Here is a 23,844-nt window from a genome sequence, read left to right on the forward strand (position 1 = left end):
GTAAACATAGTAATTAGCAAAATTGGCGTCTAGTAGAAAGAGACGAGGCAGAAGTGTGATGCTAGTGTTCTATCTCATCGAGCAGGAAGCCAGTGAATATTGACGACGATTGAAACGAAGAGTTAAACAAAGAAGTTGCAATGACTCCAGTCTCTTGGTTCAGCATCATGTAAGTGCAGAGTGGCATCGTGATGTGTGCAGCCCTGTGGAGGAAGCTGGTCGGAGCACGAAGCAAAGCCAAAGGGAACAGCAAGAGACATGGGTGAAGGGAGACTTAGAGACCCAGCTATCTCACTGCCATTCCTGGATCTGGCTGCATCTAGAATAACACCCTCTCCTTGGACTTCCCAGTGACATGAGCCAATACATTTTCCAAAACACCACAATTACATTTTTAGCCTTAAAGAATTCTTTTAGAAAATAATCTTTCATAGGTACAACCCCCCCCCCAAAAACCCCACATGTGGTTCCAACAAAATCTTCTGTTTCAGTTCAGAATTTCTTTTATTATACTCACACTTCAGTCTAACCACTTGTCACTGAAAGAATACGTACAGATTAAAATTATCTTTATCAATGACATCTATCGATCCACCTAATACATCTATCAATATGTGTGTGTGTGTGTATGGAAGAAATGATGTTCACTTTATATTCGGAATATTTGTTCCTGAGGGTAGGATTTCATGCACTTTTTAAAACTTTCCTCTTGGTACTATTCTGCATCCAGTGTATGAGTTTTTGTTTAATCTGAGCATATATCATATTTAGTATATCAACAGCATGATTTTTAAAAGAGGGCAAGAGGACAGAAAGAAATTCTGGATTCATAATGCCAGCCTATCCATTTAAGGTGCCAGAAATAAAATGGTTGTTACTTTCTCCTTTTATTTTGTTTTATAAATCTCCACAAATGGAAAAAAAAAAAAAAAAAAAAGAAGGCAAGTAAGCCAATAAGGAAAACGTAAGGAAAGGACAACAGTGGCATGGTGTTGTAATTCAGATGTATTACGGGTGGAGGGGATCCACCCCCGATCCAGATCGTTCAGTCCAATGTCACAGCTGAGCAAACAGGACCCAGAGAGGCAACAACCCCTGCGGCAAGGGGGGCACTGCTGGTTTCAGAGCCTTGATCTGTTAACCACCAGCCTCATGCCCTTTACATTCTCTTAATAAAACAAGAGTTAATTATATTTTTCTACACACTTCCTATGGATGAAGCTGGCTGTGAAGTGCCCACATTGTGCTTGGGGTGTGTGTGTGTGTGTGTGTGTGTGTGTGTGTGTTATTTTTTAAGTGTGCTTGGAACATGGTTGAAAGCTTTCTGACAGAGCCCTGATTGTTTGGGGGGAGGCAGGGCTAGCAAAATCGGAAGAATGTGTAACATAAAAATGAGGTGAAAAGGGGCTATTGTTCCTATAACTAATCTTTACATTGAATCTTTTCTAGCAAAGGGGCGGATGTAGCATCAGTTACAGCTCTATCAAAAAGACCTGATGTTTTTGTGAGGAGGCCAAAAAATACACAGGTTACAGAAACCCTACCTGCAACCTGGGCACACAGAATATGTCCTCTACAGTCCCTAGAAACCAGCAGATCTCCTGGAAGCCAGTTTTCCTACTGGTATGAAGAGAATGGCTAATAAGAAGGGATGATAATGACCACCTCCCTCCCACGCACACACACACTCTCACACTCACACACTTTGTACACCCAAAGCCGAGAACTACAACCAAACTCCAGCTTCAAAAACTCAAGAGTTAGACTGTCCCATTACTAGAGAAGAGAGAAAGTGACATGAATATTTTAGATTTAAAATACTGGGAGGACATAGTTTCTATTTGACATTTTGATGGTCTAGAAAAGCTGTTTATCCCAGCCAGCCTCCTAGGTGGCCATTTTGTCTCACCACATGGGCTTTCTCTCCAAGGGTTCCAGCTCCTGAAATCAAACACGAGTGGAGAATGTCAGTCGGGTTCAGAACAACCCCATGTTGAATACAGACCCAAAGGACTCCAGTGGTTGGCTTTGAGGAAGCTGAGATAAATCCCGACTCCCCTCTCCCAGACGCCTTTGGATGAACCAAGGCTCCGAACATCACCACACCACCTAAGTCTCGAGCGTTGATTCAGCACAACTGAGAGAGGGCTGGGTCTTTCTTGGGCAGGAGGGGGTCTTCGCCTTCCTCCCTGTGGGACGCTGCTTACGTCTTCCAGGAGGGAGTCACTTTCTCTGATGACGTTCTTATTTTAGATGATGCCTTGTCCAGGAGAGTCGTCTCTGAGCATCTCTGAGTGCAGGTAAAGAAAGTAAAGGTCAGAGGTGGCCGAGATGAAGAGGTCATAGAAACAAACTCTGGAGAGCAGTGAATAACACTGATGTGGACGTCTTCATACACCAGAGCTTAACGACCTCTTGTCGGTCGCTGTGCCAAATGCCTTCCACATACTACTTTATGAGTCCTCACGGACACCCTAAGGGGTGGATAGTCTAATTATCCCCATTTTAGAGATGAGGAAACGGAGGCTTGATAGAATCAGGGAGTTTGTCCAAAGTGGCAACACTAGGGAGGAGAGGACCAGAGCTGGTCGCTGCAGACCGCGTGCTCCTGCTTGTGCTTCTCCCCCACATTCACGTGTTGGATCCTAATGTCCGGTGGGATGGCATTAGGAGGCGGGGCCTTTGGGAGGTGATTAGGCCATGAGGGCTCCACCCTCATGAATGGGATTAGTGCCCTGATAAAAGGAACCCCAGAGAGATCCCTCACTGCTTCTGCCAGGTGAGGATCGGGTGAAGAGATGGCCATTTCTGAAGCAGGAAATGGGCCCTCGCTAGACACCCAATCTGCCAGCACCTTGATTTTGGGCTTGCAGAATCCAGAACTGTGAGATAGAAATGGTGTTTATATTTATATGGTGTTGAAGCCACGCAGTCCATGATTTTTTTTTTCTAGCAGCCTGAACAGACTAACGCCATTAGCCTTCACGTCTTGCCCTCCCCTTGCCTGCCCTCTCTTTCCCTCACCCCAAAAGAAAGGCCCTCCCTCTTAGGAAGGATCTGCTATCAATCATTCATATCTCACACTCATACCCTCGGAGTCAATAAAGGGATGCCTTGCCTCCTCCAGGAGACAGACATTTCAGAAATTCTCTCAATGATCAAAAAGGACGTTTTGCTACCTCCGTTGGGAGAGTTTCCAGTATTGGAAACATCACTGAGGTGAGGTGTGCGGGCAAATTCTGCCTACAGAGGATCTATGTTCCCAAGAGCAGTGGATGATGAGGCAGGTATTGTACCTCCACTTCTGCTCACCAAAGAGTCAAGTAATTGGTCTGATGTCGCTCACCAGGAGCGGTGGCTCCACAGGTGTGAAGGCCTGTGTTGGCCCTACATTGGCTCGGCTGCTGGTTCTGCACTGGCAGGGGGCAGGTCAGGGGTGGTGCTGCGGGGACCGGAAGAAGGCATTCCTTCCTCAACTGAAAAACTGAGAAAATTGGACCAAACGATGTCTCAGGAGTGTTGAAGGCCCACGATGTTGTAATATCTATGGCAAAGCTATATAAAGGGTTTCTGTCTTCAAAAGCATTCACGTTGACTGGCATTTCTCATTCATCAAACTGGCAAAGACTAAGGTTTGAAACGCACCGAGCTTATGAAGGGAAGAGCAAAACAGGTGCTCTCAGCCCCACTGATGGGTGAGGAAACTGGCTTAACCTCTTTGGATGTCTATAGAAAGCAGTGATGCAACAAGAGCAGTCGTAATAAATTGCAGAGCATGTGCCCATTAACACTGATGAACCACATCTAGGAGATTCTCCTAGAGATAAGTTCGTACGTGGAAGATCCATAACACTGCTGTCTATCATAACAGAAAGCTAACAAGGGACTGTGTGCCCTTGGCTGAGGGCTGGTACATTAAATTGTGGGACATCTGATTTTGAATACCACCCTGTCATTAAAAAGAATAAGGTGAGGGGCGCCTGGGTGGCTCAGTCGGTTGAGCGTCCGACTTCAGCTCAGGTCACGATCTCGCGGTCTGTGAGTTCGAGCCCCGCGTCAGGCTCTGGGCTGATGGCTCAGAGCCTGGAGCCTGCTTCCGATTCTGTGTCTCCCTCTCTCTCTGCCCCTCCCCCGTTCATGCTCTGTCTCTGTCTTAAAAATAAATAAATGTTGGGGCGCCTGGGTGGCGCAGTCGGTTAAGCGTCCGACTTCAGCCAGGTCACGATCTCGCGGTCCGTGAGTTCGAGCCCCGCGTCGGGCTCTGGGCTGATGGCTCGGAGCCTGGAGCCTGTTTCCGATTCTGTGTCTCCCTCTCTCTATGCCCCTCCCCCGTTCATGCTCTGTCTCTCTCTGTCCCAAAAATAAATAAACGTTGAAAAAAAAATTAAAAAAAAAATAAATAAATGTTAAAAATAAAGAAAGAAAGAAAGAAAGAAAGAAAGAAAGAAAGAAAGAAAAAGGTGAGTGAACACGTGCATTGGAGAAGGATCTCCAAAATGTATCATTAAGAGGAAAAAGTGGGGAATAATACAGTATGCTCCCATTTGGTCTGGCTGTATGGTTTGAAGGGGTGTGTGTGTGTGTGTGTGTGTGTGTGTGTGTGTGCACAGACATACTCTAGAAAGATTCATTTAAAAGAAAAGTGTTAACAGTGGTTGCCATGGGGAAGGGACTTGGGGACCCAGGATGAAAGGGAGAGTTATTTTTTATGGCAGAGGTTTTTGTACTCTTTGAATGTTTACCTTTACAGGTGCAATTCCTTTTTCATAAAAAAAAAAAACTGTTTCCAAAATGTTTTTCAGTCTATCAGGGATCATGACAAAAACATAAAAATATACCAGAGAAATTATGTCAACTCTGCTGTGTAAAGTATTACATATCCATGTGCCTATATAGTATTACACGTTGTATATATGTAATTAATATGTCAACTATATTACATATATACATGCCATGTATGTATTTGTTGGCCCAGTTGGTTGGAAGAAGCAAGCTCGTGAAATTCCAGTCACTAGTTCCACAGTGTGGAGACGCAGCTTCCGTCTCCCATCATCACAGACCACGCGTGAAGACTCGGTCAGCCGTCTTGCGCAATGGACTCTCCAGAAGGAAAGATCACACTCCTTTCCCTCCCATCCGACGGCCAGACCTCTCCCCCACATCCCCGAGAAGCGAAGTGCACACACTGAGCATCTGTCCCCGCTGTGGCCAGAGGACACGGGCAGAAAGAGGCCCCATCGTAAGGCACATGCCTGGCAAATCGGCCAACGCTTGTTGGCCATGACCTGAAGTCTCCGATGTGCACACAAAACAATAAAACATCTCTGATTCACGTTTATTGAATGTTCTCAAGCTCTGAGAGAAAGAGTCAAAAATAGCTAAGAGTTTTGAAACCCTTTAGGAAAAGGCACTCTGGCATACTTGTTTTTTCAGCATTCAATGAACAAAAAGGTTCACTGTTTCGACCACCAAGAGCACAGCCAAGTTTTTAGAAATGCAGTCACACTTTTGGCTGACATAAGGAGATTTTCCAACTGGGCTTTCATACGCATACTTATGGGTGGTCTGTCCTACCTACCACAGGCTTTCCTGTGCCAACAATTTTGTTTGTAAATCTAAGTGTAATAACAAAGCTTGTATACTCACCGAAAGCTAGATGTTCAAGACTCTTTGTAAAAGGGATAAACGAAGGTGCTTTTAGATGCCTCCACTGGGAAGAAAACCTTGATTCTTTGAAAGATGGAAAAGTTGCTTTAAGCAGATCACTTCCCTCTTTACGGAGAAGTGTAGCTGACTTGCAATTCCTTCTACAGAAACTCGAGATTGATTTATTTCCACCGGGCAGATTAAAATACACAATGTTTTCATGTGGATGACGGGACTTCATAAATTTGTCACTGCCTGGCCATGTGCAGGCTTTGATCCTTTGAGTCGGGCCTTGTTTGGAGCTGGGAGCGTTTAGCCGCCTGGGAGTGACACGTGTGTCTTTGCTTCTATCCCTTCTGCATGTTGAGTGTGGCCATCCTCAGCAGAAAGAGAGAAATGGGGCCAGCTCTCGTGGGAGGGCCGCCCTGCGAGGGTGAGCCATTTACATTCTGCCCCCGAAAGGCCAAGGCGGTCTGGCTACTGTGTGTGTCTTCCTCTTAATCGCTAGGGCAGATTCTGCTGCTTTCCCTAGCTGCTCATCATTTCTGTGCTCCCACCGTCAGCACTCCATGTCAAAAGGATCCCCCAGGAGAGAAATACCCTCTAAGCCAGTCCATGCCACTCATTGGAGAGCAACAAATGGCTCCTGAGCTTTTAGGGGCCAGGCACAGTACTGGTGCAAGGCAACGGAAGAGAGTAAGACACAGCCCTCACCTTCAAGATGCTCACCGTCTAGCAAGGAAGACAGACAACCCAACCACGAAGCGGCCGACGTGCATGTAGAGACATGCCCTGTGGACTGTGAGTGATTACCAACCAGGAGCTGTCACAGCCTTAGCGGGGCCGTGGGTCCCGAAGGAGGGCAGGGCAATCGTGGGGAGCTTCCTGAGGAGGTGGCTTCTAAGGTGGCTCTTAGAAGATGTGTAGGAGTGTGGCCAGGGCGAGATGGGAGGGAAGGGCCTCTCTGGGCAAAAGGGAGAGAACAGGCGAAGGCACAGCTGCGGGGAACAGCCCAGAACAGTAGACGGTATTTGTGTGGCTGGAGTGTGAAGTTCAAGGGAAGGGAGGGCAAGAGGAAATAGCTGTATTTCACAGCATGGACTGACCTCTTCATCATGTGCTAAAAATAATAACGATCACATTTGGAGTTTGATTCCATCTTACAGATGAAGAAGCTAGGGGTCCACAAAGGTTATAATTTGCTCCAGGCTCTGTGGCTAGTGCTCAGCAACCAGTGCTCAAGTCCAGGTGTAGGGGTGCTAAAGCCCTTGCCCTTGCCTGCTACATACAGGTTAAAGGGAAAATGAAACCTGATGGAGTCTCTCTGTAATCCCAAGGTAATCGGAGAGGTCAAGGCCCTGCTTCCCAGAAGCGGTGAGAGCACAGAAATGATCACAGTGTCAAGGGACCACGGTGGCTGGCAGAGGGGGCGGTAGTCAGTGAAGGAGGCAGCAGAGACCCCGGAAAATGAGCCCACGACAGGCAGTGGACCAGGATGTGCTGGTCCCCAGTGAAGGTGCAGTGGACAGCTAAGGTTCCCCGAGGGAAGGCCAGGAACCACCTTCAATGGTAGCACAGCGGTTGAATGTAGGGGTGCCCGTGAGCAGAGGAGGAGACAACAACAAACTCATCACCAGAGCAATAGAGAAGGGGAGGGGAGGAGGATCTGGACAGGAACGAGAGAGACAATGTGCTCTCTGTCAAGGTAAGGACACGGGGTCTCGTATTCTGTGAAAAAGATCAATAAGTAATCCAACAGCAAACTAAATACTTTTAGTAAGAACCCACTAATTCACCTACTCAACCATGTTTTTACTGATCACCTACTATGTTCCAAGCACCTTGCTCGGCTTTGGTGTTGTAGATACGACTGGCACGTCGCCTCTGTCTCTCTAGAGCTCACATCCTAATGGTGGAGATCAACCAATAAACAAATGGATATATGACGTAATATCACCATATACTGGATATTAAGATAAAGGTCAGTGTTAGGAAGAAAAATATAGCAGGATGAGGGGCTGAAAATAAGACTAGTAGGCTATTTAAATAGGGTCGTCCAGGAAAACCTCTCTGAGAAGACAGGATATAGCGATACAGTGTATTTCCATAACGTTTATTTTCAAATGTATATCAGTTTTACGAAAAAAGACTGGAAAAGTAAACACCACAATGTTAGCAGTGACTATTGCCCTGGCAGAGGCAACAAAGACGATTTTTATTTTCGTATGTGTACTTCTTTATATTTTCCAAATGTTCTCTAATGCAAATTGTTTTGCTCTCATATTTAGAAAAATAAATAAGGGACATTACTTTTTCAAAGCAAAGCGGAGAATATTTGATCTAGAGTCACTCACGGGTGGTAAGAAATTTCTCTGCAGGTTTAGAAATGTTCCACAAATTCCTCTCAAAATCCTCTTTGAGGTAAGATTTCTCTAACCACATTTCAAAAGCACTTGAAGCTGTTATTTTAGATCCTCTAGATATGTCAAATGAGGTTACTCTGGCCACAATTCAATGCAGTTTTATTTTTTAATAATTTTTTCAACATTGACTTATTTTCGAAAGAGGGAGAGAGACGGAGTGCAAGCAGGGGAGGGGCAGAGAGAGAGCGAGACACAGAATCCGAAGCGGGCTCCAGGCTCTGAGCCGTCAGCACAGAGCCCGACGTGGGGCTCGAACTCACGGACCGCGAGATCATGACCTGAGCCGAAGTCGGACGCCTAACCGACTGAGCCACCAGGCACCCCTCAATAAATTTTTAAATAATGATTATTTAGGAGAAGAGAAAGTGAAGCAATACACTCGAAATCGGGGTTTTGGGGGGGACTCTTTAAGGAGCCGTGTGGTCTCAGCAAGCCTGTGAGCCGTCTGCAGAGATCTTCAAGGGACAGGCAAAGCGCCACTTGCCGTGGAAACGAAGAGAAATGCAGGAGCATCCAGACGCGGCCTCGTGTCTCGTGCAGAGGAAGCATTGTACCTGTGGGGCACCTCCTGTCCCACGAGCGTCCCCATAGCTGCTTTGGGGCGAAGGGGGTGGTTACTGCTCCAGAACCACTTTGACAGGATGGGACCCCACCAGAGCTCATGTACCGGCAGGAGAAGAGACTCACACACCCTGGGAGGTGCTTTGAAGGGTCATGGTTTTACCCTGGATGGCAAAGGCGTGCCACACACTTCGAGACTCCACTCTCCCGAGACCTTGGCAGACAGCGGTAATCAGACGGGATGCTTTCCTGGCCGGTACGGATTCTTCCTCAAAACCATCTGTGCCCCAAGGGCCCAGAACTGGCCTGGGAGTAGAAACCAATGTGACAGCTTGCCCAGACGCAGAACAGACTGACTCCGGCAAAACAAACAACCAACCAACCAACCAAACCAACAACAACCAAAAACCCAAACACACACACACACACACACACACACACACACACACACACACACACCAAACCAACCAAACGAAACCTTCCCTAATGTTCCCAACCAAGTCTGCCAATGGATTGCCAGATCTTATGTAAGACATTTTAAATGGACTGTTGATTTCGCGCCCATATTCTACTGAATCGCATAGCTTGCTGGGATTCCAAGAAAATTAGCACAGTGCCCAACTCCTCCTGGGGACCTCACCTTGCTGCTACCCACCTCTACCTTACGTCCCACCTCCAACACCCCATATCTTTTGTTTCACAAACGAGTGGGGCCCCCGTGTGTCTTACGCACAGTCCTCGTGGGAGGCTCCGTGAGAGCGCGTGTATGTGTTTGTAACCTCGTTCCTGTTCTCAACGCCACCCCTCCTGGGCATCTCCAGCATCCAGTGCATGGTCAAGAACATGGTAGGCATTCAAGAAACATTAAAACGGGGGCACCCGGGTGGCTCAGTCGGTTAAGCGTTCTACTCTTGACTTTGGCTCAGGTCGTGATCTCAGGGTTGTGAGAGTGAGCCCCGCATTGGGCTCCATGCTAGGTGTGGAGCGTGCTTGAGAGCCCCTCTCTTTCTTCCTCTACTGCTCTCTCTCTCCCTTGCTCTCTCGCTCTTAAAAAAATAAAAAAAGAAGAGAAACATTAAAATAAATCAATGATTGAAAAAAAATGTTGACACTTTTACTAATCTAAGTGACCAGACTGGATTAAGATGCAGGTTGGCCCATAGGGCCTTCTATGGTTTTCCTAGGCTCTACCCACATGCGTGGGTGACATGAGGTCTTTGCCTGGCACGGGGTGCCTTGTACAAGCTTTAGGGCCTCTTTGACATGCAGGAGGTGTGGCGACCATCAGTGCAGGGTGGCTGACTCTGGCTGCATTTCTCTTGGACCAGCTACGTCGGAAATGCCCTGCAGCTGAAGACGGAATTGAAGAGTCCTTACAGCCGGGCACAAGGGAGCTGTCTGGAAGCAGGAGAACTTAAAACAGTCACTCGAGCAAGACCCATCTCGACAAGAAGCCTGCACGGCATCCGATGGCCCCGGAATGCCCAGCCGCCTCAAAAGGGGAGGCGTTGCCAGGTACCCGCAAAGGGGCAAAGGCTCCCAGGCCACTTGCTTCGCGAGTGCTGCGTGGGGAGCAGTGGCCCAGACCGCCCGGGACCCCGAAGCGGAGCAGGTGTTTTACCGCAGCCGCGGCCCAGATCCTCTGCCGAGAGAGCTGCCTGCCGTCCGGGGCCAGGCCTCCAAATCAATTAGCGTCATCCGTGCCTCCTGGGAGGAGGACATCCTGTTTATTTTGAACTCTGCTTGCTTGTTGCTGCTGGGAGGGGGGAGACCTATTTATAATTGCCAGGCGCTTTTCCGCTCCACCCGCCACAGCTCCCGAGCCGTCCTGTCCGGCCGTTTGACGGCGGGATCTCTCCCGCTGCCGTCAGAGGGTGATTTGTGCGTGGGCCTCGGCTGCACCGTGGACGCTGTCTCCAGGCTTCACCAACATCTTCGTGGGTCTGTTTCCCAGGCACCTCCTGTTACAAACTAGATCCAAAACTGTCCTTCCTGGGTAATGGACTTGACCAGCAAATCAAATTTCAATAGAGTGGAGTCTAAAGTGATATCTTCCTTCATTCCCTCCTTAGAGGCTTGAAAAATACCGCAGAGCGTTTCCCTTTCACACCCTACCCACCTCTCTTGCTCTTTGCCAGCCCCCCCCCCCGACCCAACCCCTTTACTTTTCTTTTCCTTTTTTTTAAAAAAAAATTTTTTTTTTTAATGTTTATTTATTTTTGAGACAGAGACAGAGCACGAACAGGGGAGGGTCAGAGAGAGAAGGAGGCACAGAATCTGAAACAGGCTCCAGGCTCCGAGCTGTCAGCACAGAGCCTGACGCGGGGTTCGAACTCACGGGCTGTGAGATCGTGACCTGAGCCAAAGTCGGCCGCTTAACCGACTGAGCCACCCAGGCGCCCCATTAAGTTTCTTTATTTATTTTGAGAGAGAGAGCATGAGGGAGGGAAGGGGCAGCGAGAGAGACGGAGAGAAAGAATCCCAACTAGGCTCCACGCTGTCAACGCAGAGCCTGATGCAGGGCTCGAACTCACAAACTCTGAGCCGAAGTCGGACGCTTAACCGACTGAGCCACCCGGATGCCCCAACACACCCCTTACTTTTCGTTCTCTTAGAACAGAGTCTCGACCTCAGCACCGTTCACATTTTGGAAATGAGAAGATAATTGTTTGTGACGGGGGTTGCCCTGGACCCTATAGGATGCTCAGCAGTGTCCCTGGTGTCTGTCACACTGGGTGCCCGTGTCACACACACCCCTCAAATGTCTCCAGATGCCCCCAAGGAGCAAAATCGACCCCCACTGTTGCCTCGGACCTAAAAGCAGCATACAGAACACCATTTCTAGCTTCTCACGGAGCCAAGAGATACTAGCAATTGAGTAAGAACGTTCCCCTTTTATGATTTATTTCCGAGATTAAACAAATCAAAAAGTTTAAGTACTTGGGAGAAAGTCCAAGAGTCCATCTGAATAAGTGGAGCTCTTGGGAGGGGTCAGCCAGCCCTTCCTGGCTTTCCGGGGACTTGCTGTCCAGCACAGGGGACCCTGTGACCCCCTCCACGGCACCTTCCAGTCTTGGGGATGGGAAGATGGCATGATCCATAGCCCCTGCCTTTCCCCCGTGGCCTGCGTGCTCCCCCCGTGTCCTGGGTCCTCTGCCGTAGCCAGCCTCCTCCATCATGCCACAGTAGGGATTGAAGGGACAGAGTTTTCACCAAACTAAACATTTTTTATCAGAAGACAGAGGAAGCTCGTGGCTGGGGAGCCGCTGCCATGTGCCTGCTCTCCTGGACCCCCCTGAGCCCCCTGCAGACCTCGCTCTCACTCAGCACCTTGCACTGGGGTCACTGGCCCACCGTCGCCTCTCCCCCTAGACCCTGACCTTCCCAAGGGCAAAGGCTGCATCTTCTTCAAACGATCACACGTTGAGCTTAGCACGGGGCTCGGCCCACGCTGTTACTCTAATAATGGCCGATACATATTGGACGCCTGTCTGTGCCCGTGTTACCCACTGAACACCTCACATACGTCACCTGCTTCGAATGTTCCCCCCGAATCCTAAGAGGTAGACACCAGATTATCCTCATCTTACAGGAGTGGAGATGGAGATACAGGGGGAGCTGAATGCTGTGTGCAAAGCCTTCCAGCCTGTGGCAAACACTGAGCCAAGCCCGGGGCCCAAGCTCTTCAGACAAAGCCTCCTAATCCCTGAACACGACCAGGCACTTGATACTTGATGAACTAACGGGTGTAAGAAAAAAATTAACGTGCCCCCTCCTCCCCCCCCCCACCCCCACCCCCTGTGATCTTGCCAAGCAGAGAATGTTTGCTAGACCATGGTGACTGCCAGGTGACCTTATTCTCTCATCAGAGGGAAATTTGGGGAACGGAGATTCTATCTCACCTCCGCCCGCTCTGCTGAACACACCCTGAGAGGAACTGGGAAGGTTTTCTTTGCAGCTTGCTAGATTTTCCCACTTCGGGAAGGAACAGTCATCCCCTCCGGACTGCCCTCTTTGGGCTCACTCCACCACGGTGCCCACCTGCTCCTAGACGGGGAACGCTCTGGCCTGCGACTTGGGAGACGTTCAAGCAGCAGTTGGAGAGTCAACAACTCGGGCCAGCACCTGGCCCGTGTATTTCAGCAGACATTCACTGACACGGCCCAGCCACTGCCTGGGCTGGAAACTTCTTACTCCAAGCACGGCCCTTGCCCTCCAGGCTCCCGGGGCAGCGACGGAGGGTCACAAACCCAAGAAGAGCGAATACAGGCTGCATCGCAGCAAATGTCATAACCATGGTCCAAAACAGTCACCGAAACAGGGAGGAAGAGGTTCGTTGTGCCCAGAGAGACCAGGACCTGCCTCGGAGAGGAGGCTGGATACAAATTAGGACTAAGGAAATGATGGAAGATTGAGAGGCTCCCGTGGGGCGATGCCAGGCGCCGAAGGACCGTGTGGTGGTGGGTGGAGAAGACGTCAGAGGAAGGCGCCGGGCTCTGGTGGCGAGCGAGGCTGAACGCGAGGCTGGGACCAGACCACCAGCACACGCACCTTGTCCCTTCGGTGCAGAATTCTGCCCACTTGGCTCAAAGAACAACAAATGATGAGTATTATCTCGTTCTAGTTTAGATCCCTCCAGGAGCCGATTCCGAAAGAAGCATTTCGGTGCAAGTTGTTTATTCGGGAGGTGATCCAAAGAAGCGTTGGGAGGCTGTGGGGGATGGAGACAGGGAAGGGAAGGACGCCAGTGCGGGCCGCGTTAATGAGCAGGTTAGCGCCAGGGGCAGCTGGGCCTCCGTCCCGCTGGCAGGACCGTGCTGGAGCGGCTGCGACTGACTCATAGGAGCCAACTGTGTGCATCTTTCCGCAGCTCTGAGCTCAGTGACATCTGTTAGTAACCTGGATTCCTCCACAGTGGGAGAATTTACACCACGGAAATTGGCAGGTGCTACAGACTAAGGCCTTCTCTGGGCTTAGTCCCCTCCCAAGAGCTGCTTAACGGCATACAGGTGCCTGCTGGGGCCTCTGAAGGATGTTCCCCCAGGGTGGAGGGCCCTGGGGAGCTGGGGTATTTATCTGAGAGCTGCCCCTGGAAGGTCACCTGCCAGGCATTCAGCGGGCCCTAGAATGGGACAAGCACACGTCCAGCTGAAGAATGCCCTCAGGTGGGTCTCGGGCCACTCACACTACATGATACGAATACCATCGAGAGGGCGGTTTTAACAAACATTTATTTCTCACCGTTCTGGAGGCTGAAAGTCCAAGATCAAAGTGTCTGCGGGGGCAGCTGGGTGGCTCAGTCAGTTAAGCCTCCAACTCCTGATTTCAGCTCAGGACGTGATCTCACAGTTCATGGGCTTGAGCCGTGAATCACTGTGTGCGCTGACAGCTCAGAGCCTGCTTGGGATTCTCTCTCTCCCTTGCTCTCTGCCCCTCCCCTGCTCACACACACACACACACACACACACACACACACACACTCTCTCTCTCTCTCTCTCTCTCTGAATAAATAAATAAACTTTAAAAAAAAAATAGGGGCGCCTGGGTGGCGCAGTCGGTTAAGCGTCCGACTTCAGCCAGGTCACGATCTCGAGGTCCGTGAGTTCGAGCCCCGCGTCAGGCTCTGGGCTGATGGCTCGGAGCCTGGAGCCTGTTTCCGATTCTGTGTCTCCCTCTCTCTCTGCCCCTCCCCCGTTCATGCTCTGTCTCTCTCTGTCCCAAAAATAAATAAACGTTGAAAAAAAAAAAAAGGTGCCCGCAGATTTGGGCCCGTTTCCTGGGTCATAAATGACTATCTTCTTGCTGTGTCCTCACTGGCACAGGGCACCGAGGGTCTGTCTCTCTGGGGACTCTTTTATAAAGGCACTAATCCCATTCACGAGGGCTCTACCCTCATGAGCTAATCACCCTCCAAAGTCCTCACGTCCGCATATCATCACATTGGGGGTTAGAATGTCGACCCGTGAATTCCAGGGGGACACATTCAATCAGTCTGGAGCAGGCTGGGAACCCGAGTCACTTGCAGTAGAAAACCATTAGCACGTAAGAGAATAGGGAGGGCTGAGTGGTCATGGCCAGGACCCTAACAGTACGGGCTATGGGTCTGCACTGCCCATGGGCTCTATTGAATAAGATGCCGCCCTGCCCTGGGAAAAATCGCCAAGTGAGAGGAGAGGAACCCACACACCGTCTCCACCAGCTAGCTCCCTTGCTTTCCCCCCGAATGCACATCTGTGACCCTTCTCCTGAAGGCAGGCAACTAATTCCCACAGCCTTAGCAGGTTCACAGAGTACTCTTCACTCAGGAGCTCACACACGTCCTGGGGATATTTTCACTCAGGGCTCCAGAAAGACGGAAAAGCCTTCAAGACCTCTGAAGGTGTAAAAATGGCATTTGTGGGGTAGGTATTTTAGGCTAACAAGCCCCATTCCCACCCCCGCCCCACGCGCCCACATGCCTAATAACTGAAGTTAGCTCCGCTCCCCCCTCCAAAAATAAAAATTCAAAATGCATAAAGCTTAGGGCTCGGCAGAGGACAACTTCCTTGAATAAGTAAGGACATATCTTCCCAAGAGCAGACTACTGCCTGGATCCTCCGGAGAACCGAGCCTTGTTAATAAGCTCTCCTTGTCTGTGCCCCAATTTTGCCACTTGGGAAAGCTCCCGAGAGGTGACGGTAACAATGTAAAGATTTGAGATTCGCCTCTTGTTTTCATCCCGTGAACTCTGACCGGCTCCGTTCTCCCTCCCGCTGCTTGGGGACTTTGCCGGCGAAGAAGATATTCTGTCTCCCGCGTGCTGAGAGCCCCTTGGAGGCAAAGCTTTGCAGCAAGATAAGGTGGGCCGGGCAGCACATCTCCTGTCGTGGGGCTTGGCAGGGGGGGGGGCGGGTGCCAGCTCCTCGGAGCCCCTGTCGAGGGGACGACCATAGAGGTCACAGTGTTTCACTTCTAGCTCCCTTGGCCCAAAGAAATGGACCATTACCTTCACTGGTCGCCCCGCCCCCCCAAACATCCTTTTCCAGCGTGCGACCAAATAGCTAATATAATAAACAATGTCTCCTTGACTCAGCCCTCCAAAAACAATCTTTTTGTTTAACCACAATCCGCAAAAACAATTTCTCCATTGTAAATAAATCCCCGGACTCTACAATATGCCCCGATCCAGGAAAACACAGGAGCATATTTTATAAGCTCCGCGTATTTCCAAACAAGGGACGTTGTTTCACCATAGAAACGCGGTGAGCCTTCGAGCTCCGCTGCTGGGAGGGAAGGCAGCGCAGAAGGGAGGTGCGTTGCAGAAGGTGACGCTGGTGGCGAACTGGGGGCCATTTGTTCCATCCGTTCAGCCCGCTGCCCAGGGCTCCTAGAGCCTGACAGAAGCTCTGAGGCCCCGTGGGAAAGGGTCTCCCCGGGAGGGGCTGGACGGACAGCTTCCAGGGGGGCCGAGGCGACCATGCAGCAGGGCCTCCGGGAGTCGGGATCCGAAGGGGTGCTGGCCCCCCATGTGCCAACACCCTCAAGCACGGACCTTGCAAACAAGACCAAAGCCCCGGTGCTACCAGCGAGGGACACACGCAAAGCGACATCTCTCCTAACTGGCAGTGGGGGGGTTGGTGGGATAACCACGGAGCTTTCTCTGTTCCCTCCCCAGAGCCTGTCTGCCAGCACACCACTGCCCGGGGGGGGGGGGGGGGGGGGGGGGGACTCTGCAAGATGATATCCTCCCGGAAGCAGAGGCCACTGTGGAGCACCCCCCCCCCACCCCTGCCAACAGCCCAGTCATTGGCCAACGGCTGCCCTTGGACAGTCACCTGCCAGACATTCCAGCCTGCCCTAGCAGGGGACAGACACTCCAGCCACAGAGTGCCCTCAGCCGGGAGCCTCCGTGGCTTGCTGTAGCAAACTCTTAGCGTGTTGGGAAACGGCGAGGTCTGAGGGGCTCTGGTCATGGCTGTAATAGCATCTGCTATGGGCCCAAACTACCCAGGAGCTATCCTGCCTAAAATGTCTCTTGCCCAGGCTCCAAGGTTTTAACTGTGTTTTTGTTAGAACCTCTTAGATGGGACGCACACTTCAGCGCTCCGCAGAGAACCTTCAGACCTAAGCGGTGCCTTTGTCAGTTGCTCAGTTACTGGGCTCACCCGAAGCTGGTAGGGCCAAGATGGGTCCCGCTGTGATTTTAGCCCCTCAAGCAATGTCTGCTCAAACCATGCAGCCCTCTGAGGCTGATCAAAGTTCTCCATGCCCTCCCTAAAAGAGGGGCGGGGGGGGGGAGTTGGAAGTTGCCACTTAAGCTCAAGGGACAAAGTGCCTGGGGGAGAAAGGACCCCCATCCATTGGGACACTGCTCTTCGGCAACAAGGGAAAGAGCGACAGGGCCAGTGAGATGTGGCCAGCACTCAGGATGCCAAGCCCGGTGATGCCCACAGAATATTCTGCTGCCCCTACACTCAGTGGTCTCAGACACTTTTTTTTTAAGTTTATTTGTTGAGAGAGAGAGAGAGAGAGAGAGAGAGAGAGCAGGAGAGGGGCAGAGAAAGAGAGAGAGAGAGAGAGAGAGAGAGAGAGAGAGAGAATCTCATCCCAAACCCATGAACCGTGAGATCATGACATGAGCTGAAATCAAGAGTCGGACGCTCACCCGCCTGAGCCACCAGGTGCCCCTGCCACTTGCTTTTCCCCATCCCGTTTTCCTGGTCCCTCTAACCCCATATTTCCGTTTTGCCTGTTGTGAATGTGAATCGCAACCAACAGCCCGGGAAGGAGACAACCAATCCCAGTGACTCAGTGCTCTGTTTTACACGTACTTCTCAGTCAACATGCCCTATGTTTGGGGGCTACACACGTTTTTGCTATGAATCAGTATTTACCCAGGGATTGTGGATGTGTCGATGGGGTGGCGGTGGGGTCAGCTGCGCTGGGCCTACCCGCCCCTTTTCCTGACCTGTATTTACACCTACACGTCTCCTTCTCTCAAACCACAGCTAAGCAGTGGAACTCAGGACCCAAGCCAGGCCATTCAGCTCCTTCCCTGCCCCTGTCCCACGGCTTTCTTAGCGGGAGGGTGGGGGCGGTTGATTTAGGCTGGTCCACTCAGAATCACCAGAATAGTTTTTCTGGGCATCCCGGGGGCAAGGACACTTGCTGTCCTCTTCTGGGGGAGGGGCTGCTGGCAGACAGGGGTGGAGGATGAAGCCCCACAGAGGAAGTGAGGCCAGGAGATGGAACCCTGAATCCAGCTACGATTAAGCCAGATGTGACCCCCTGAACTTTCAGCTTAAAAATAAGCAAATTCTCTTCAGGCTTAAGACATTGGGACCTGGTCTTTCTAACACTCGCATCTTCCAAAGGAGTCCCAACCCGTGGGCTTTGTAACAGCCATTCTCCTTGCCTTTCAGAGGATTTTCTGTCGACCTCAGAGATGACAGATGCTTCCCAATGATCAGCTTTGCTAGTGGTAGGTGGGGCCATCTGTGCGGTGGCCGGGGCTGGTGGGGCCCTGCTTGTCTCCTTCCCAGCTTCCCTCGACCTACGCTCCGAGTCTCTGTGCAAGCCAGAAACCTGGGGTCATCCCTGATCCCCCTCCTCTCTTGCCCCTCGAATCCAATCAACCATCCTGTGTGGTTAATTCCACCTCCGGAGAGTTGGCCAACCCGTCCACTATTTCTCCTCTTCTCTGCAGTCCCCCAAGTCTGAGCTCCCACCATCTTTTGTGAGGGCTGCTCAACCAGCCTCTGACTCGTCTCCCCCGCCCAACACCGACACCTGCCCTCTAACGCTTTCTCCGCCCAACACGCAAGTGAAGTCGCAACATGTGCAGTCACACCGTTGTGTCCGCCCTCCCCTGCGTAAATCACCTAAATGGTGTGTGTGTGTGTCTCACATACACGGTCTGGCCACACCAGCCCCCTATTGGTCTCTGCAGTGGACCAAGCTCACTCCTGCTTCTGGCCTGCATGGGTTTCCTATAAGGGAGCTAGAAACAACACAGACGTGGGGCACCTGGCTGGCTCGGTCTGTTAAGCATCCGACTCTTGATTTCGGCTCAGGCCATGACCTCACGGTTTGTAGGATCGAGCCCCACGTCCGGCTCCACACCGACAGTGCCTGCTTGGCATTCTCCCTCTCTCTGCCCACTCACACTTGCTGTCTCTCAAAATCGATAAATAAACTAAAAAAAAAAACCCCACAAATGTATCACCACGGAGTTCTGGGGGTCAGAAGCCCCACACGGGTCTCACCGGGCTGAAGTCCACGTTTGGCAGGACTGTGTGGCTTTCTGGAGGTTCTGGGAAGAATCTGTTTCCTTGCCCCTCAAACTTGTAGAGGCTACCCGCATTCCTCAGGTTATGGCCCCTCCTCCACCTCCGAACACCGCATCTCCTTGACCTTCCTTCTATTGTCAAACCTTTCTCTGTGGCTGCGAACGTTTCTCTGCCTTGAAGGATTCTTATGATTAAATTGAGGTGACCTGGATCTTCAGCCTATTTCCCCCACCTCAAGGTCTGTAGCCTAAATCTGCAAAGTTCCTTTTGACATGTTAGGTAAGACAGTCACAGGTTCTGGAAATTAGGGTGTGAACATCTGTGGGGGAGGGGGGATCATCATTCTGCAGACCACAGGCCCTTTGCATGTGTTGTTTGCCCAGAATGCTCATCTGTGCACTCTACCCCAGGCCAGTTGCTCCAGGCAAATGTCAAATCCTCCGAGAGACCTCCCTAGAAGGCACCTTAAGTTGGCTAGACCTCTTGGTTACTCTACCAGGCTCCTGTTTCTTTCCCTGGTGGCACTTCCAGCAGTCGATAATCAGATAAATCGGTCTAAAGTACGAGTTGCTTGTTTTCTTCGTTAGACTACAAGCTCTGTGAGAGCAGAAACTGCGCTGATTTTGCTGGGGAACTGTAACAGTCTCAGTCATGTGGTAGACGCACCATAAACATCTGACGGACGAGCAAATGAATGAATGTGGCCTGAACTTTAAGGTCAGCCCTGTCTCCCTCAGCATCAATCCCGACTCGAGGAAGGATGCATTTAGGGAGCTCCAGCCTGGATTTCCGGGTTCAATACCCAGCCTCCTTTGCAACTCCATCCCTGCCTTGCCCCCACTCCTGACCCACCCGTGCCCCCCGATACGCTGAGCCAAAGCCCTGGCCTGGACCTCCTGCCCCGTCTGCTCCTATTCCCAGGAGCCCTGCATTAGGGTCCACCCTTGACTCCAGCTGGGGCAGGGGGAGGTGCGTTTCTTTCCTAGCACTTCTCAGAATTATTAATTTTACATATTATCGTCTGTCTCCCTCAGTGGGCAGCATGTACCAGGAGGACAGCGTCTGCTTCTCTTTTGTTCCTTCTTGGATCCACAGGACCCCACCCAGTGTCTGGGCCTCTGCCCCAGATAGTCCTTGCGTGCCGGAATGAATGATGCCACACAATTCCACCCGGTCTGGGTCTCCCAGGACTGCCCACGGATCACCACTCTCCTCCACACCGGAGCTCCCCCCCGGGGCTGACCGCTCTGCTGCCTGACCCCACACCCTCCAAAGGCTATATCTAGATTTCAGCTTCCCGTTCCCAGCCCGGTCCTTTCGTAGGAATTTTATCCTTAATGCCAATTCCGGGATTAATACCAATCTCAGAAATAGGCACAAGTCCAGAGAGAAGATAGGATTCGTTCAAACGATGTTTCCCGAGCACCTGCCCTGTGCCACGTCTTCTGTTTTGGGACTTTTGCTCAAAACCGAGCAACCACAGAAACTCCTCTCGAGAAGCCACCTCACAAAATGGCAAAGAAACAAACAACTACCTTAAGATGACAAGGGCCCCGCTTCCGCCACTAGAGCTGCGGGAAGGGGGGTGCAGGGGAAAGAGAAGACGGGGGGGGGGGGGCTCCAGGTGCCTCCCCACCAGACCATCCTACTAAGGGGGCTCCTCGACGGGCTGCCCTACCCTTGGCTCGGGTGGAGGGGCGGCAGGGATCCCGTGCAGGAAGCGTCAGCAAGATTTCACGTCTAACTGAAACGTAATTAATGTCTGATTCCAGCGAAGCCGAGCCTCAGGCGCAGAGGTTGCAAAGACCTGAGAAACCGGAAGGTCTGTCCTCCAAACGGGCACTCGTGTCTCGAGTGAGGATCCGCTTGGCCACGGAAGGGCCGGACGGAAGAGTGGAAGCAGTAGGGCTGGAGCAGGGACAGAGCTAGCCGGCCAGGAGGGAGGATACAGTCCCCCTGGGCCCCACTTCTCAGAGACGTGCGTCTCAGACGCCAAAATGGCCAGTTGGGAAATTCGCAAAACGGTAGTAAAACGATTTTCCAGTTGGAACGATTGTAGCCCCGACGTTAATTGAGAGGCACCAGCCAGGTCATGAAGCTCCGTGATTTGTCAGCGGAGGTGCGGAGATCCTGGGGCGGCCGGAGGACCAGCAGGCAGGTGACACATGGAGGCAGGGTGCCGTCCGTCCCGCTGCTCTTGCTCGCCCCCGGAATCCCAAAAGAAGGCGGCCGGGAAGCCGGTCGTAAGGTTCGGTACGTTTCTCCGACTTGCAAGCTGACGTTAGTCCTTCACTCTGGACCTCAGTTGTGGCTGACACAGAGTTTTACTAATGCAAAGTGACCTGCCAAACCATTCTGGCTGTGTTTTGCTGGAAGCCAGAGAGAAGACAAAGAACACTATAAAAAATAACAAGCGAAGCAGAATGCGTTCTCTCCCTGAGGTGACACCAGCTACTTTCCCATGAAAATAAAGACAGCAAGGAATAATTAAGGGAGGGGGGAGAGGAGAATCGGATACCCCTCCGTAAAAACAGGCGGGTTTTCAGTGACTTTTCAGCAGCAAAAGAACACATTGCAGTATTCTGAGGGGCTTCAAAACTCTCGAAAACTGGGGGAGCTCGAAAGTGAGCCGGTATTGTTGTTGTTGTTTGTTTGGTTTTTTTAGCCAGCATTTTGAGATGTTGGGAGAGCCTCAAAATGAGTTTTAAGAACGGCCACTCTGTGCTGTGATGCGAAGGGGGGTTCCGTGGGGCTTCTAGCCGAAATCCGGGTAAGTAAAGAGTGGATTAAGGCAGTCATTTTCAGTAGCTAAACCTGAACTACGAAGGCAGGAGTGCTACCAATTACATCTCAACGCAAAACAGTGCCTCCTTAAGCCCGACGCAGGGAAGGCAAACAATTTCATTGTCAACCAGGGTGTTCTCTGGAAAGCCTGGGAACATGCTGGGCGCATTAAAGGGGGAGATATCTCGCATGTGCAATTACTCAACACATCTTTAAAACTGTAAACACTTGTTCACATGTGGAGAAGTTTAGAGCCGCGCGGGCTTGGAAAGCCCACCTGGCAGGCGGGCTCCCTCCATGTCTCTCTAGCTGAGTAACAGTCTCGGCTCCCGCTGTTCCTCCCAGAGCCAAACACTAGTCAGCGGAGAGAGAGATCGTTAAGGAGTGGGGGGCAGGAGTTCATGTGCATGCTATTTTTATCCAGAGGACTCCCTCCCCCGCTCCCCCGACCCCTGCATCCCGGATTGATCTGCTCCCATAAACCTTGCTTCCACGTCTCCCCGCCCCTTCTCACTGCATCTGTGTGCGGGCGAGGATGCCACCTGGCTTGGGCTAGCTGCTTTCTCCGTCTTTGATTCGGTAAGTGGAACCGAGGATGCCGACATTTCCAACTAAACCCTGCAGAGGCACGCTGCCCAGCGTTGGTTTCTGAAACGGCAGACTGTGTGGCCTCAAAGGGAATACCCACCACGCATGGAAAAATAATCTCTCCCCACATGCTCCACAAAAGAATGTTTAGAACCCAAGGACCCCCAGCCTAGAAAGACAGGAGTAAAACAGAGATAAGGCGAGGCCGGTCCTCCCCGGGTAGCCCCTGGCCCGGCTCACTGGAGAGCCACCCTCTTCTATATAGGACGAATCACACGCCAGACGTGGAAAAGACCCATGAGATCCCCCTGCTCAGCTGGCCGCCCAACGAAAGGGCACCGGCTGTTTCTCCTTTACTGGGGCTGATGTTCCATGTCTCCAGCAAGGAACTGACTGTTTTGTTTTTCTGATTTCATTTGCCATTGTGAAGCTGCCTGGGTGGGGGCAAAGCCTGTTGCCGGCTTTCTCCGATCCACACACACGTATCCCAGGTGGCGGAGGCAAGTTCAAAGGGACGGAGTGCTCTCAGTGCAGAGGGGAATACACGCAGCAGTGGAAAGATGGCCAGCAACGCCTGCGAAACCAACATGTCACTTGAAGTGGAAATTTCACCATCACCAAAATCTGCCAGAGTTTGGATTTGGGGATTGGGAAAGAGGTTTCCAAAATGAGATGGTGTCTACGGGTTGTTTTATTTTAAGGGACGTAATATATAGTAAAAAGGAAATAATCACCCCCCACCCCCACCCCCCGAAGTCAGAGTTACTTCTCTCCCAGCAGACCTTTTCCAGGCTCTAGTAATTCCACTGCTAATGGGCAGAGGGAAAGCAGTCGGCGGGGGAACGGCACCACCAGCCCGGAAGTCATTTCATCAGCGCCAGTAAATGAGAGCCAGCCAGGTGCTCTGTGCAATTAGCTGCGACCCAAGCATCTCCGACGTCGGCCAGCAATTAGAGCCTCGGGCAGGGGGCGAGGCGCCCTTGGAGAAGAATCCACCCCAGCTGAGGCCAGAGGTCCAGCTCTTCAGCAAGCCGAGCAAGGCCAGAGTCCCCGGATCCCCGGGAAGGCATCACGCTTGAGGGAGAGGCAAAGATACGATCTACGGAATCATGGGATGAAGTGTCACCTTCTAGTGGTTTCCAAGTAATGACAGACGTTATCTGGGTTCTGAAGCCATATCCTCTAGGCTTCCATTCTAGCCGATGCTTTGAGCTAGTCACTGAGATCTTTTTGTCTCCGTGTTTTTTTTTTTTTTTTTTTAATCTGCAAAATGGGGATGATGATGATAAAATGTGCCTGGGGCTCAAGTGAATGAACGCGCAGAATGTGCTCAGGGGAGCGGCGCCTGGGAAGCCTCTCTAAAGTCTTGTTTTTTTTCCTATATTGTTTATTCTTGGTATCGTATATGTGTCTTGCTGGATTCAAGCAATTCAGCCAAGGCCCTGTGGTTGCCCTACGGTCATCCCGCCACCCTGGCAGAATGAGCAGAGTAGCAACAGGGCTGATAATAATAACAGCTTCTACTTACTACCCACCACGCGCTACATTTTGATATAGACGCTCTAGATCAGCGG

This window comes from Prionailurus viverrinus, chromosome D2 (genome assembly GCF_022837055.1).
Source record: "Prionailurus viverrinus isolate Anna chromosome D2, UM_Priviv_1.0, whole genome shotgun sequence".
NCBI lineage: Eukaryota > Metazoa > Chordata > Mammalia > Carnivora > Felidae > Prionailurus > Prionailurus viverrinus.